Source organism: Perissodus microlepis, chromosome 3, assembly GCF_051167445.1.
Source record: "Perissodus microlepis isolate ML-2025 ecotype Zambia chromosome 3, ASM5116744v1, whole genome shotgun sequence".
In the NCBI taxonomy this organism is placed as follows: Eukaryota; Metazoa; Chordata; class Actinopteri; order Cichliformes; family Cichlidae; genus Perissodus; species Perissodus microlepis.
In genome coordinates, this window is record NC_140463.1 from 13,524,831 (window position 1) to 13,536,425 (window position 11,595).

The following is an 11,595-nucleotide window of genomic DNA, read 5'->3' on the forward strand; positions in this document are numbered from 1 at the left end:
GCAATAAATCACACCAATAGTACATTCATGTAGTTGTAAAAAGCTTGATAATATATTAAGTAATCCAAAGTATTCAGAATATGTTACTCTCATTGAGTAACGTAATGGAATACGTTACAAAATACATTTTGGAGCATGTATTCTGTAATCTGTAGTGGAATACATTTTAAAAGTAACCTTCCCGAAACTGATTATGTTACATGATTTAACCAGATTAAAGACCTCACAGAAAAAAAAGCTCTCTCCGGTTAACATGTATATGTGCATAACTGTCAGTATTATCCTTCAATAACCAAATTTTTTTGGATTAAATTTATTTTTACATTAATTAAAATAGTAAAGCAGCCCTCTGGCTGGACTAAAACCTTTGAGTCTCTGTGACATAAATTTACAAGTTGGCTTTTTCCGTCTGACACCATCAAGCAGATCACCTGAGCTTTGAGTATACCGGCAAACATGGGCTGTATCCCAATTCAGGGTCTGCAGCCTTAAAGGCCGCATTTTGAGGCCGATTACATCACAGTGGCGCAACGAAGGCTGTCCCAATTCAAAGGCTGCTCGAAATGCGGCCCTCAAATGCGTCCTTCATTTCCCTGAATTTTAAGGCTGTGGCGGTGTAGACTTCATGGCCCAACATATCCCACAATTCATAGCGTGGCAGTCGGTGTGGATAATTTTGCTGCAGACGACAGAAGCGGGGCGGCCGAAGAGTAAACTGTTAAAAGTAAGTACTGAATATTATGTCACTTATTTATGTGCAAATGTTTAATAATGAGGAACATTAAAACATTACTGTTGGCCACATGTCGGCAAAGTTATGTGCCATTAGCGATGTTTGTACTTTCAGCGTTTACTTGGTTTTAAAGCCTTTAAAATATAATAATACAATAGTCGACCTTAATCTTACCGAGAATCTGATGATTTTATGGATAATTAAAGTCAGTCATATATCCACAAACACAACAGGCTGAAAGTCAGTGATGCTGCTCGGTTAGCAGTCCTGAATATCACGGCACAAGCAGGATTCACTGCACTGTTAATGTTAGCTATGTTATATTGCTGCCTCTGTTCGGTGGTGTCGAGCCAAACGGACTTTAACGTGTGTTTGAACGAGTTGACGGTTCACTCGTTAAGCTGAAAGAAAGATGCTTTAATCACAGCAGTCACACATGTGTCCACTGTACCATCTGGGAACTCTTTTTGTTTAGTAATAACACAAACACTAAATCCTCCTTCTCTTGTGCTGTTTTGTAGCAGTGTGTACACCTGAGACTGTCACCTGTCTGTCTGTCCTGCACTCTCTCTCTGTTTCTTTCTCTCTGATTGTGGAATAAAAGTATGAACATGTATTTATAAGTTACACTTGTGTTTGAATCCTGCAGCTTATCACACATTTGATTTCCATGTGTGACAACTGCAAGTGTGAGGACAGACTGAGGGACCCACTGCTGCACATCATCTGTGAGGCTTTGCACCCCTGATGATCCACCAGGACAAACTCAGCAGTGTGTGAGGAAGAGGAGGAGGAAGAGCCAGCAGCAGCTGACAGATGGAGAGAATAGACAGACTGTTCCCTGTTTGTGAAGGACTGATAGGAAAGTTTAAAATAATTAACTGTCTGTCCTGAATAAGTCTTATTAGGTAATGTTCGAATAATTTTATCATTCCAGTGTTTTCAGTGTGGGAGAAAGTACTCAGGGCCTTCAAGTTAAACACTATGAAAGGCAGCAACAAGTTTAATATTCAGAAACCTAAAGTATGTATCAGCAGCAGAATAGACCTAAAAATAAATGTTTGTTTCAGTTCTATGAAGCTTTGAGTATTTTGGATTAGTAGCACTGCTGTGTTTGTTGCATCATATTGCTGTAATTGTTGATATGCTTTATATATTCTAAGGTAAGTTGATCTATAGTGTTACATCATATTCTATAAGGATGTTATGTGTTTGTATACTTTCTGCCCAGTTTGACCCATTTAGCAGAAGTCAGCCTGTTTAAGGCTCTGATATCTATTCTGTATGACTTGAAGCAGTTATGACATGGTCTGATTTTCTCACCCAATAAAGGAATATTTAATATATCAGTCTACTCTTCATTCTATCAGAAACAGTTATCACAGCTCGTACATTTTCTTTTTACACATATATGTAAGCATTGAGCCAAATTTAGTAATACCAACATATTGAAAGAACAATATTTGTCTCTTATATATAATAAATCTATATATACACTGTCAAAGATACTTGTCTTTGAGTGAAAATTTAAGGTGATAGGACATATAAATAAATGCAACTTGAATCTTTACTGAACCTCAGAATTTGACACAGAGTTCACTCACATGAATTTCACTCCCATGTGCTGTACCAGTGTGTCTCTCGCCGTATGACAGCTGGGATAGGCTCGAGCGCCCCCCGCGACCCTGGAAAGGATAAGCGGAAGCGAATGGATGAATAAGGTGTTATGGAGAACACACACAGTCTGTCAGTGTTGTGTGGGTTTATCTCTTTAACTCAATAAATGAGCTGACTGAGAATAAAAGTGTTTCAGTCATTCAGAAATAAACTGGTAACTCCACGACAGCCATCTCACAAATAAACCTGTTCTTTGTTTCTCTGTTTGAGACCATGTAACTGAGCAGGCAGGTGTTAAACAGGTGAACAGGTTAACACCATATAGGCAGGTAAACTCAAACATCCATTTAGCTGCTCGGTACTTTCAGAAGGAAGATGTCAGCTTGTGATTTAAATCACAGCAAACACACATGTTCAAGTCAAGCTAGACGGCTGCTGTTGTTGTTTATCTGTAAAGTCTTTCCTCTGATCAAATTATGTCAGAGTCTCACAGAAATTAATGAATCTGCAACATCTGGAACACAGAGACTGGGATATGTAAACAAATCTAGACCAATCAACATAAAATCCAGTTAACCACTAGGACCAAGCTGACTGCTTATACAGTTCACACTTTAACTGCTAGCTGCTCTGCTAGCTAAGCTAACTACTGTTAAATTTCAAAGTAAAGAAATGATGTGATGCTGCTGGGAGGTACGTCACAGATTAGCCGCATTTAATTATTCAGCATTATATTCAATCCTTATTATCTGCTACTCTCACCTGACAACAGTTTATGTTGTTTTTCTATTTATGTTTATCTGTACGGCTAATATGTCATTCACTAATCCAATCAATCCAATCCAATTTTATTTATAAAGCACTTTAAAATACCAAGCACAGGAACAAAGTGCTGTACAGAAAATAAGTTAAAACAATAGAATAACAGAAAACAGCAAAATAAATAAATAAAACACATAAAACACTAGGTGGGCCCACATCGTCATTTTAGGATTGACTGAGTTTTAGTAGCTAATGGTGAGTGCTTGGACATGAACTGAGCTGTGGTTTGCGGAAGGCCTCGAAGGGGACTGGCGATGGCTCGCGGGCCTGGCCTATCCCCATGCACTAAATAGAAGTGAAGAAGTTAAAGAATTGAAAACATGGAAGGAGGAAGGGAGGGTGGAGCATGTAAATGAGAATGAACAGCTTGTAGACCTGGGGGAACCTATATAGATGAAAACCGGAAGGAGCGTGTTTGGAGGCGTGGTTCCACTCCTGAAATTCCAATACATAATCTCCAATAATTGGAATCACATATTTGTGTTTTATTGTTTACTGCACAAAGTGTGTTTTAGAGAAGTTTTGGAAGTAGTACTCTGATATTAACACACAAAAAACTAAGGCCCTTCACAGCAATGTGGCCTCATTCATACTATGCACTATACCCCCATTTTAACCCTACACTGAAGGACAAGAGATGGTTGTCATGGTAATGGGAGCATTGCCAGCAGAAGGATCATCTCCAAATAGGAGAAGCCCAGAAAGTTACAGAATAAACATGAGCCACCCTAAACTGTTTTGACCAATCACCTAAGTATCTGGTTTATCCCACATAACAAGAAGATTTTATTGTTCGGGTGTGGGGCTCTTTGTTTGTTTGTGACTCCTGAGCAAGCAGAGAGACATGGCAGCTGTTTTTTTTAAAAAAAATGTAAAACTTTTTTAACACATCAAGAACATTAAGCCAACAGTTTATTAACACTGGTGAAATTGTGAAAAGGTATCAGCGCTGTCACCTATACTGTGCTGGAGCACCTGTCATGGTACTGGGTCTGCGACCCAGTGTTGTGTGCATTTTAGTTTTATTTCACTGATTGTTGTACTTTTTCCTCCATGTTTCCTGTTTTATTTTGAAAGAGTCTTGTGTTCTCTGTTCATTGTAATTAGTTTCACTTCCCCTGTCCTGTCATTGGGTTCATGTGTGTCAGCTGTTTCCCCTTGTGTTTCCACTTCACCCGATTACCTCTGGTGTATTTAAGTCCTCTGTTTTCTGAATGTCATTGTCAGGTCTTCTGTTGTTTCCACCGTAGTCTTAGTCTTAGTCAAAGTCATAGTCATTGTCATAGAATTTCATAGTGTTTGTTTCACAGTGTTTCTTAGTTTGCTTAGTGTTTTATGTTTAACTCCTGAAATCATGCAAATAAAGGATCGCTTTTTGTTCAAACTGCACTCCTCTGTCAGCATCTGGATCCTGAAATAATAGCACACTGGTGAACCCCGGTGAACGACTTGACACGAAATGAACCCAGCAGATGCTGCTCGGCACTGGAAATGGTTTCTGTTCAACCTTTCCAGTTTGAACAAGAACAATCCGGGAGAGAGAATGAAAACAGTCAACCAGTACTTAGTTTAGATGAAGATGAAAACAATCCGTCACACCAGGATGCGAGAGTGAGGGAAAACTACTGGTGTCTATGTGGCTACTGCTTGCCAATGGCAGCGGCGACTGAGAGTGTTTGTTGTAAAGAGCTCAGTTTTATGGCAGCAGCTATCCATGGTATTGCATAACCGCAAGATAAAAACATTAATAGAATTCTAATTTTTATTATACAGTGAAATTACGATATCGTTATTTTTACAGATTCTCCATGCAACACCAGTGCACCAAAACTTTGAAGCCGACGTGCCAAACTAGGTATCCCTAATAGAATTTGTTTCCCCTGCGTCAGGAGCATACACTGGCCTTTTGAAATCATGGACTAACAGTATCCCACGTTCGTGATTTTTAGTTCATAAACACTTCTTATAATTACTAACTACTCCAGAAATTTTGGAGATGTTAACTCTTTATACAGTAAAGTTACAGTGGGATACAAATAATATCAGGGTGATTCTACCACAATTTGTTCCCCCTGTCCAAAGACGTATTGCTCCTGAAATTTTGGAGGTTTTATCTCAGTACAGTTCTGTACAGTTACAGAAGGATACAAATAATGATCAGTCAAAATGTCATTGGTTTATTTAAATGATCCCATCCGATGTTGTACCAAGGTCCCAGTGCAGGGTGAACAAATTCTGTCGGGGAGACATAATCTGGCACGCCACTGGCAAGCAGTAACCGCATGGACACCAGTAGTTTTCCCTCACTCTCGCGTCCTCGTGTGACGGATTGCTTTCGTCTTCATCTAAACTAAGTACTGGTTGACTATTTTCATTCTCTCTCTCGGATTGCTGTGGTTCAAACTGGAAAGGTTGAACAGAAGCTGCTGCTAACTGTGAACTTGATGTGGTGCAACCGTGTGACGTCACTACCCAGAGTGCATTGAGAAGTAAAGTTCTACAAGTGAGTCCTCTTGTTCTCACAAATCTGAGCTCCTCACTTAACTTCAGCGTCATACCAACAAGTCCAGTCAAGAGCAGTCAGTGAGTCCTAATTAGGACTGGGTTTAGTGTGTGCGACTGCAGCCTGAGACTGTTGATTCCTGATAATGTGACAACACTCATCAGGAAATATTGTAGATTAACAAAAAACTGATGGAGTGATTAGAGGAACAAATGACTTTCAGTCAGGAGTAAATAAGCAATTTTCAGTAAAAACGTGAGAAAGGATGTTTAACCTTTTTATTATGTTAAGGGTCAATTTGACCCATTCCAGTTTTTGTGTTGACCAAAGTACTGGTCATCCTTTCTTTTTCTTCATGAAAGTTTATGACCTTTTCTCATCTGGGGTCATGAACTGGTGTGTAAAATATGGACACTGTGATGTGTCCTGGAATGTCTCTGCAATGTTTGTATACAAAGATGATGTTGCGGGTCAAATTGACCCGCACACTTTTATGTAAGTGAAAAGTTGTTTAGATCGAAAATAAACATTTCTCTTTGATGTACTTTGTTTTCACTGCCTCTGAATATACATTCAGACGCAGGTGTGTATGCAAGAAATTCCTGCCCTTTCTCGCCTATTCCTGTCACTGTTCTCATGTCATTTCAACACACCAAAAATGAGCTCCAGAAGGTTGAAGGCTGAAGAAGCTTTATCACTGCTCTTCAACTGGGTTAGTGATGAAGAAGAAGATGTTTCAGAGACTGAGGATCTTTCAGAGGACGAGGACAATGTTATTGATGGTCCAGACTGCCAGTTTTCAGACGAGGAGGATGATTCTGAGACGGAGTGTACCGCCATCTCTACATCAAATGAAAACCAAGGAATGCAGCAATCATCATCCACAGAGGAGACATGGACATCTAAAGATGGTAATATAAAATGGTCATTATCACCACACCGAAGTCAATGTAGGCTGTCATCTTCTAATGTCATCAAAATGACTCCTGGTCCTACAAGATTTGCCATCACACGAGTTGATGATATTCAATCAGCATTTCAACTCTTCATATCCCCTCCAATAGAGAGAATTATACTGGGCACGACTAACTTGGAGGGGAGGCATGTATTTCAAGAGAAATGGAAGCCACTAGATCAGACTGACTTGCATGCTTATATTGGAATTCTGATATTAGCTGGAGTATACAGGTCCAAGCAACTGCAAGTCTATGGAATGAAGAGAATGGAAGGCCAATCTTTCAAGCAACAAATGTAATTTCTCAAGATATCTCGTGTGATCAGATTTGACAACCGCGAAACCAGAGCTGGTTGACGTGTAAGAGACAAACTTGCTGCAATCAGAGATGTATGGGATAAATGGGTGGAAATTCTACCTTTGTTGTACAACCCTGGTTCCCACGTTGCTGTTGATGAGCGCCTTGTCCCATTCAGGGGTCGCTGTCCTTTCTGACAGTATATGCCTAACAAGCCGGCCAAGTATTGCATCAAAATATGGGTAGCCTTGTGATGCAAAATCTAGCTATGCATGGAATATGAAAGTGTACACTGGAAAGCTACCTGGAGGAGCATCTGAGAAGAATCAGGGGATGTGTGTGGTGCTGCAGATGAGTGAAGGGCTGCAAGGGGATAACATCACCTGTGACAATTTCTTTACATCCTACTGGCTTGGAGAGGAACTTCTGAAGAGAAAGCTGACTATGTTGGGAAAAATCAGAAGAAAAAAGCCAGAACTTCCCAGTGAAATTTTGAAGATGCAGGGAAGATCTCTGCATTCCTCAATATTTGTTTTCACTGAGAAAGCAACAGTTGTTTCATACTGCCCAAAGATAAACAACAATGTTCTTGTCATGAGCACAATGCACACAGATGCATGTCTGAGCACAAGAGAAGACAAAAAAACAGAAATGATCCTAGACTACAACTCCACCAAAGGAGGAGTAGACAATCTTGACAAAGTCACAGCGACATACAGCTGCCAGCGCAAGACAGGTCGTTGGCCCTTGGTAATTTTCTACATTTTGGATGTGTCTGCTTACAATGCCTATGTCCTGTGGAGTGAAATCAACCAATATTGGAATGCGGGTAAATTGTACTGACGTCGGCTTTTCCTGGAAGAACTGGGAAAAAGTCTTGTCACTCCCAAGATCCAGATGCGAGTCAGACCAGCTCGATCCCCAGCAGCATCAGCTGTCATTGAAAAGGTTAAGTGTGCACCATCCAACCAATCTGCAGTGGATCCAGTGGATACGGGTGTAAAGAAATGGAAAAGATGCCAGGTCTGTCCCTCACGAGAAGACATTAAAACAAGCACTTTTTGTGAGAAATGCAAGAAGTACATCTGCAAAAAGCACACAGTTACATTCTGTCCATCATGTGGACAAAATTGAAAATGTTGCATTTGCTAAAGCATATAGTTAGGACTGGATCAGGTGACCCTGAATCCTCCCTTAGTTATGTTGCAATGGGCGTAGGCTGCCGGGGGATTCCCATGATGCATTGAGTTTTTCCTTTTTAGTCCCTTTTCTCACTCACTATGTGTTAATAGACATTGCATTGGATCATACCTGTTATTAATCTCTGTCTCTCTTCCACAGCATGTCTTTATCCCGTCTTCCTTATCTCACCCCAACCGGTCGCAGCAGATGGCTGTCCCTCCCTGAGCCTGGTTCTGCCGGAGGTTTCTTCCTGTTAAAAGGGAGATTTTCCTTCCTACTGTCACCGAAGTGTTTGCTCATAGGGGGTCATTTGATTGTTGGGTTTTTCTCTGTATGTATTGTTGTAGGGTCTACCTTACAATATAAAGCACCTTGAGGCGACTCTTGCTGTGATTTGATGCTATATAAATAAAATTGAGTTGAATTTGATTATTTTACAGCCCATACTTAAGACCAAAATAAAGATGAGAATATTACACAAAATATTTTCATTTAAAAAACAAGTAAAATATTCTTTTAAATTCAATTCAATTTTATTTATATAGCGCCAAATCACAACAGCAGTTGCCTCAAGGCGCTTTATATTGTACAGCAGATCGTACAATAATGAGAGCTGCTCCATCCAAAGTGGGATGGATGCCGTCTCTCCTAACAAGACCAGGTTTCCTCCAGAAGGTTTGCCAATTATCTTTGAAGTCCACACTGTTTTTTGGATACCACTCAGACAGCCAGCAATTTAAGGAGAACATGCGGCTAAACATGTCACTCCTAGTCTGATTGGGGAGGGGACCAGAGAAAACTACAGAGTCTGACATTGTTTTGGCAAAGTTACACACTGATTCAATATTGATTTTAGTGACCTCTGATTGGTGTAACCAGGTGTCATTACTGCGACGTGAATTATGATTTTACTGAATCTACGTTTACCCTTAGCCAGCAGTTTTAAATTTCCCTCAATGTCGCCTGCTCTGGCCCCTGGAAGACAATTGACTATTGTTGCCAGTGTCTCTAGCTTCACATGTCTGAGAACAGAATCACCAATTAGCAGAGTGTCACAGAGTGGTCGGTGTATCGCAGAGTGGGGAAAAACGGTTAGACACATGAACAGGTTGGTGGTGTACCTGGGGCTTCTGTTTAAGACTATGCTTCCTCCTCACCGTCACCCAGCCGCCCTCTTTCCCCAGCTGCTTGGGGTTTGCTGGGGAACAGCTAGCGGGGCCTACACTATCTTCGGCTGCACCAGCTACAGGGGCCTGGCTAGCTACGGATAAATCAAGGGTGCGAAGCCGAGTCTTTAATTCAGTAATCCTGGCCTCCAGAGCTGCAAATATGCTACATTTGTTACAGATATCATTACTGCTAAAGGAGGCCAAGGAGTAACTAAACATCTGACACAATGAGCAGGAAAGTGCAGGAGGGACAGGTGAAGTAGCCATGGTGCTAACGAGTCGGCTACGAGCTAAGCTAAGCTAGCGAAACAGTACAGACACAGTGAGTGAATACTTTGGCTATAAGTTAGGTAGTGAGTACACAGAAAGTGTACTTTGGATGAAGCACAAGAAGATTATACTATGAAAAAAGTTTTGAACTGTTTATGAAAACAGTTTTTAATTAAATTGCTAAGCAGATAAGCGACTCAAAAACACCACTGTGTTTGAGCAGGAACAGGACGTGATACTCTACCGCAGAGAGAGCAAACACCAAGTGACAGTGCCACCAATAGTCAGGAGTTGCATTGAGTCAGTAATTAGGTTTCAGTTTCCAAACTGGTTAAGATGAAGTTCCTTTTTTCCCTTTAAATGTTGCACCGACTCAATCAGTGAATTATAAAAGAAAAAGCCTTAAACATTTCTAAACTGTCATTTCAGTTAAACTATTGTGTGAATAATATATTTGATAGTTTTCACCCAGGTGTTAGAGCTCGCCATAACACAGAAAGTGTCCTCATCAAGGTCATCATGACTAACAGCTGATAGATATGACTGCTCAGTTCTGTGTGTTTAGATTTTTTAAAAGTATTTAAGAATGCAGCCAGTCAACTTCTCTTTTCTCCTGCACTGTCTACAGACCTTTTATTAGGATTCATGATCTTGTTTTCATCTCTTCGATTCATCAAACAAACAAAACTTTCTCTGTGGCCATACTGAATGCTTACTTCTCTGGCAGCCAATGCCTCTTTTATTTTTGATTTACATAATTCCTTCACAGTTAGATGACACACAGTTATATGTCCCTCTGCTATAAAAACAATCCTGTGCTGCTTAAACAGGGGAGGCATGACCAAACAATGATCACAAATTTCCAACCATCCTCCCCTGGCTCTCAGTTCTGCAGCACAATATACATATGAACAGCATTAACAGAGAACAATATATAAAATGTACAAATATACAAACTGGTGTAAAAAAAAAAAAAAAAAAAAAAAAAAAAAAAAGAAGAAGAAGAAGAAGAAGAAGAAGAAGAAGAAGAAGAAGAAGAAGAAGAAGAAGAAGAAAATATGTAATAAATAGTGTTATGGATATCAGATGACCAGAAAGTCCCTTGATTAAGTTCCTCTTCAGATACTAACATCTTAGCAATCACTGTTTCATGAGAGTACATATAGAAAACAACACAAAACAATAGAGCATGTGATCATCTCATTAATTAATAAAATATTAATAAAATATAAAAATAAAAATGCTCTTCATTAATAACGTCAGCTGTTTCTGGTTTACTGTCATGTTCAGCTCATAAATATGTGATGCAATACTTCGAGTGTGTAAGGAAAAAGGGAAATATTTCAATAAAGCAGACGTGCTTCAAGAGAGCAGAGAAGAAAAGCAACTTTTAGTGCTTTAAGTTACAAAAGCAGGTCAAACCTTTCAAAACAACCTGTTTCTAACATTTCATGAAAACATGAATTCAAAAACAGCTCTGCTGATTCCAGAATTATACTCACACACTAACAGATGGAAGAAGGTTTAACACTCGTTGGTCCAGCTGTGAGTTTGTTAGCGTGAACTATAGAGGGGAATATTTATGCTGTTTGTGCTCGAACTACGTTGCACACAGCTGATGTTAACCATGAAAATATTACAGACTGAAAAACATTACCTTCACATGCAGCTTCACACGGAGACGATCATCTGACACCGATTTCAGGAAAGAGAAGTGAAACACTCCCAGACATGTTTTTGAGAAATTTCAGAATCAGCTAATCAGGAACTGGTCGATTAGGAGAGTATTTTCTATTTTATCTTTAGAGATATCTATAAAATGTTAGAGGCATTTGATGTAGTTTGATTTGTTTTCGCTGCACTGTTGTTCTCAAATCTTAAATGAGTTCACTTTGTTGAAGATCAGGAAAACTCAAGCAGTTTTTTAAGCCAGTGAAAATATACTGATGGTCACACTGACATTTAAATTGTTCGCCATGTAACATGGAGAAAATATTCCACTTTAAAAGTTGCATATAGATAAAACACAAGGCGCAGTGAGTTTCC

The 11,595-nt window shown here is 39.7% G+C and overlaps 1 protein-coding gene across 2 annotated transcripts in view; it reads right to left on the reverse strand.

Annotated features, from left to right (window-relative positions):
- LOC146390035 (protein NLRC3-like) overlaps nucleotides 1–8,513 on the reverse strand; it is a 30,724-nt gene extending 22,211 nt beyond the window's left edge. For both annotated transcript variants that reach the window (XM_084923100.1, XM_084923101.1), the window contains exons 1-2: nucleotides 8,240–8,513; nucleotides 2,338–2,418 (exon numbers count right to left, since the gene is read on the reverse strand). The gene's annotated coding sequence lies outside the window, so the exon portion shown is untranslated. The remainder of the gene's footprint in view (nucleotides 1–2,337; nucleotides 2,419–8,239) is intronic.
- Between the last annotated feature and the right edge of the window lie 3,082 nt (nucleotides 8,514–11,595).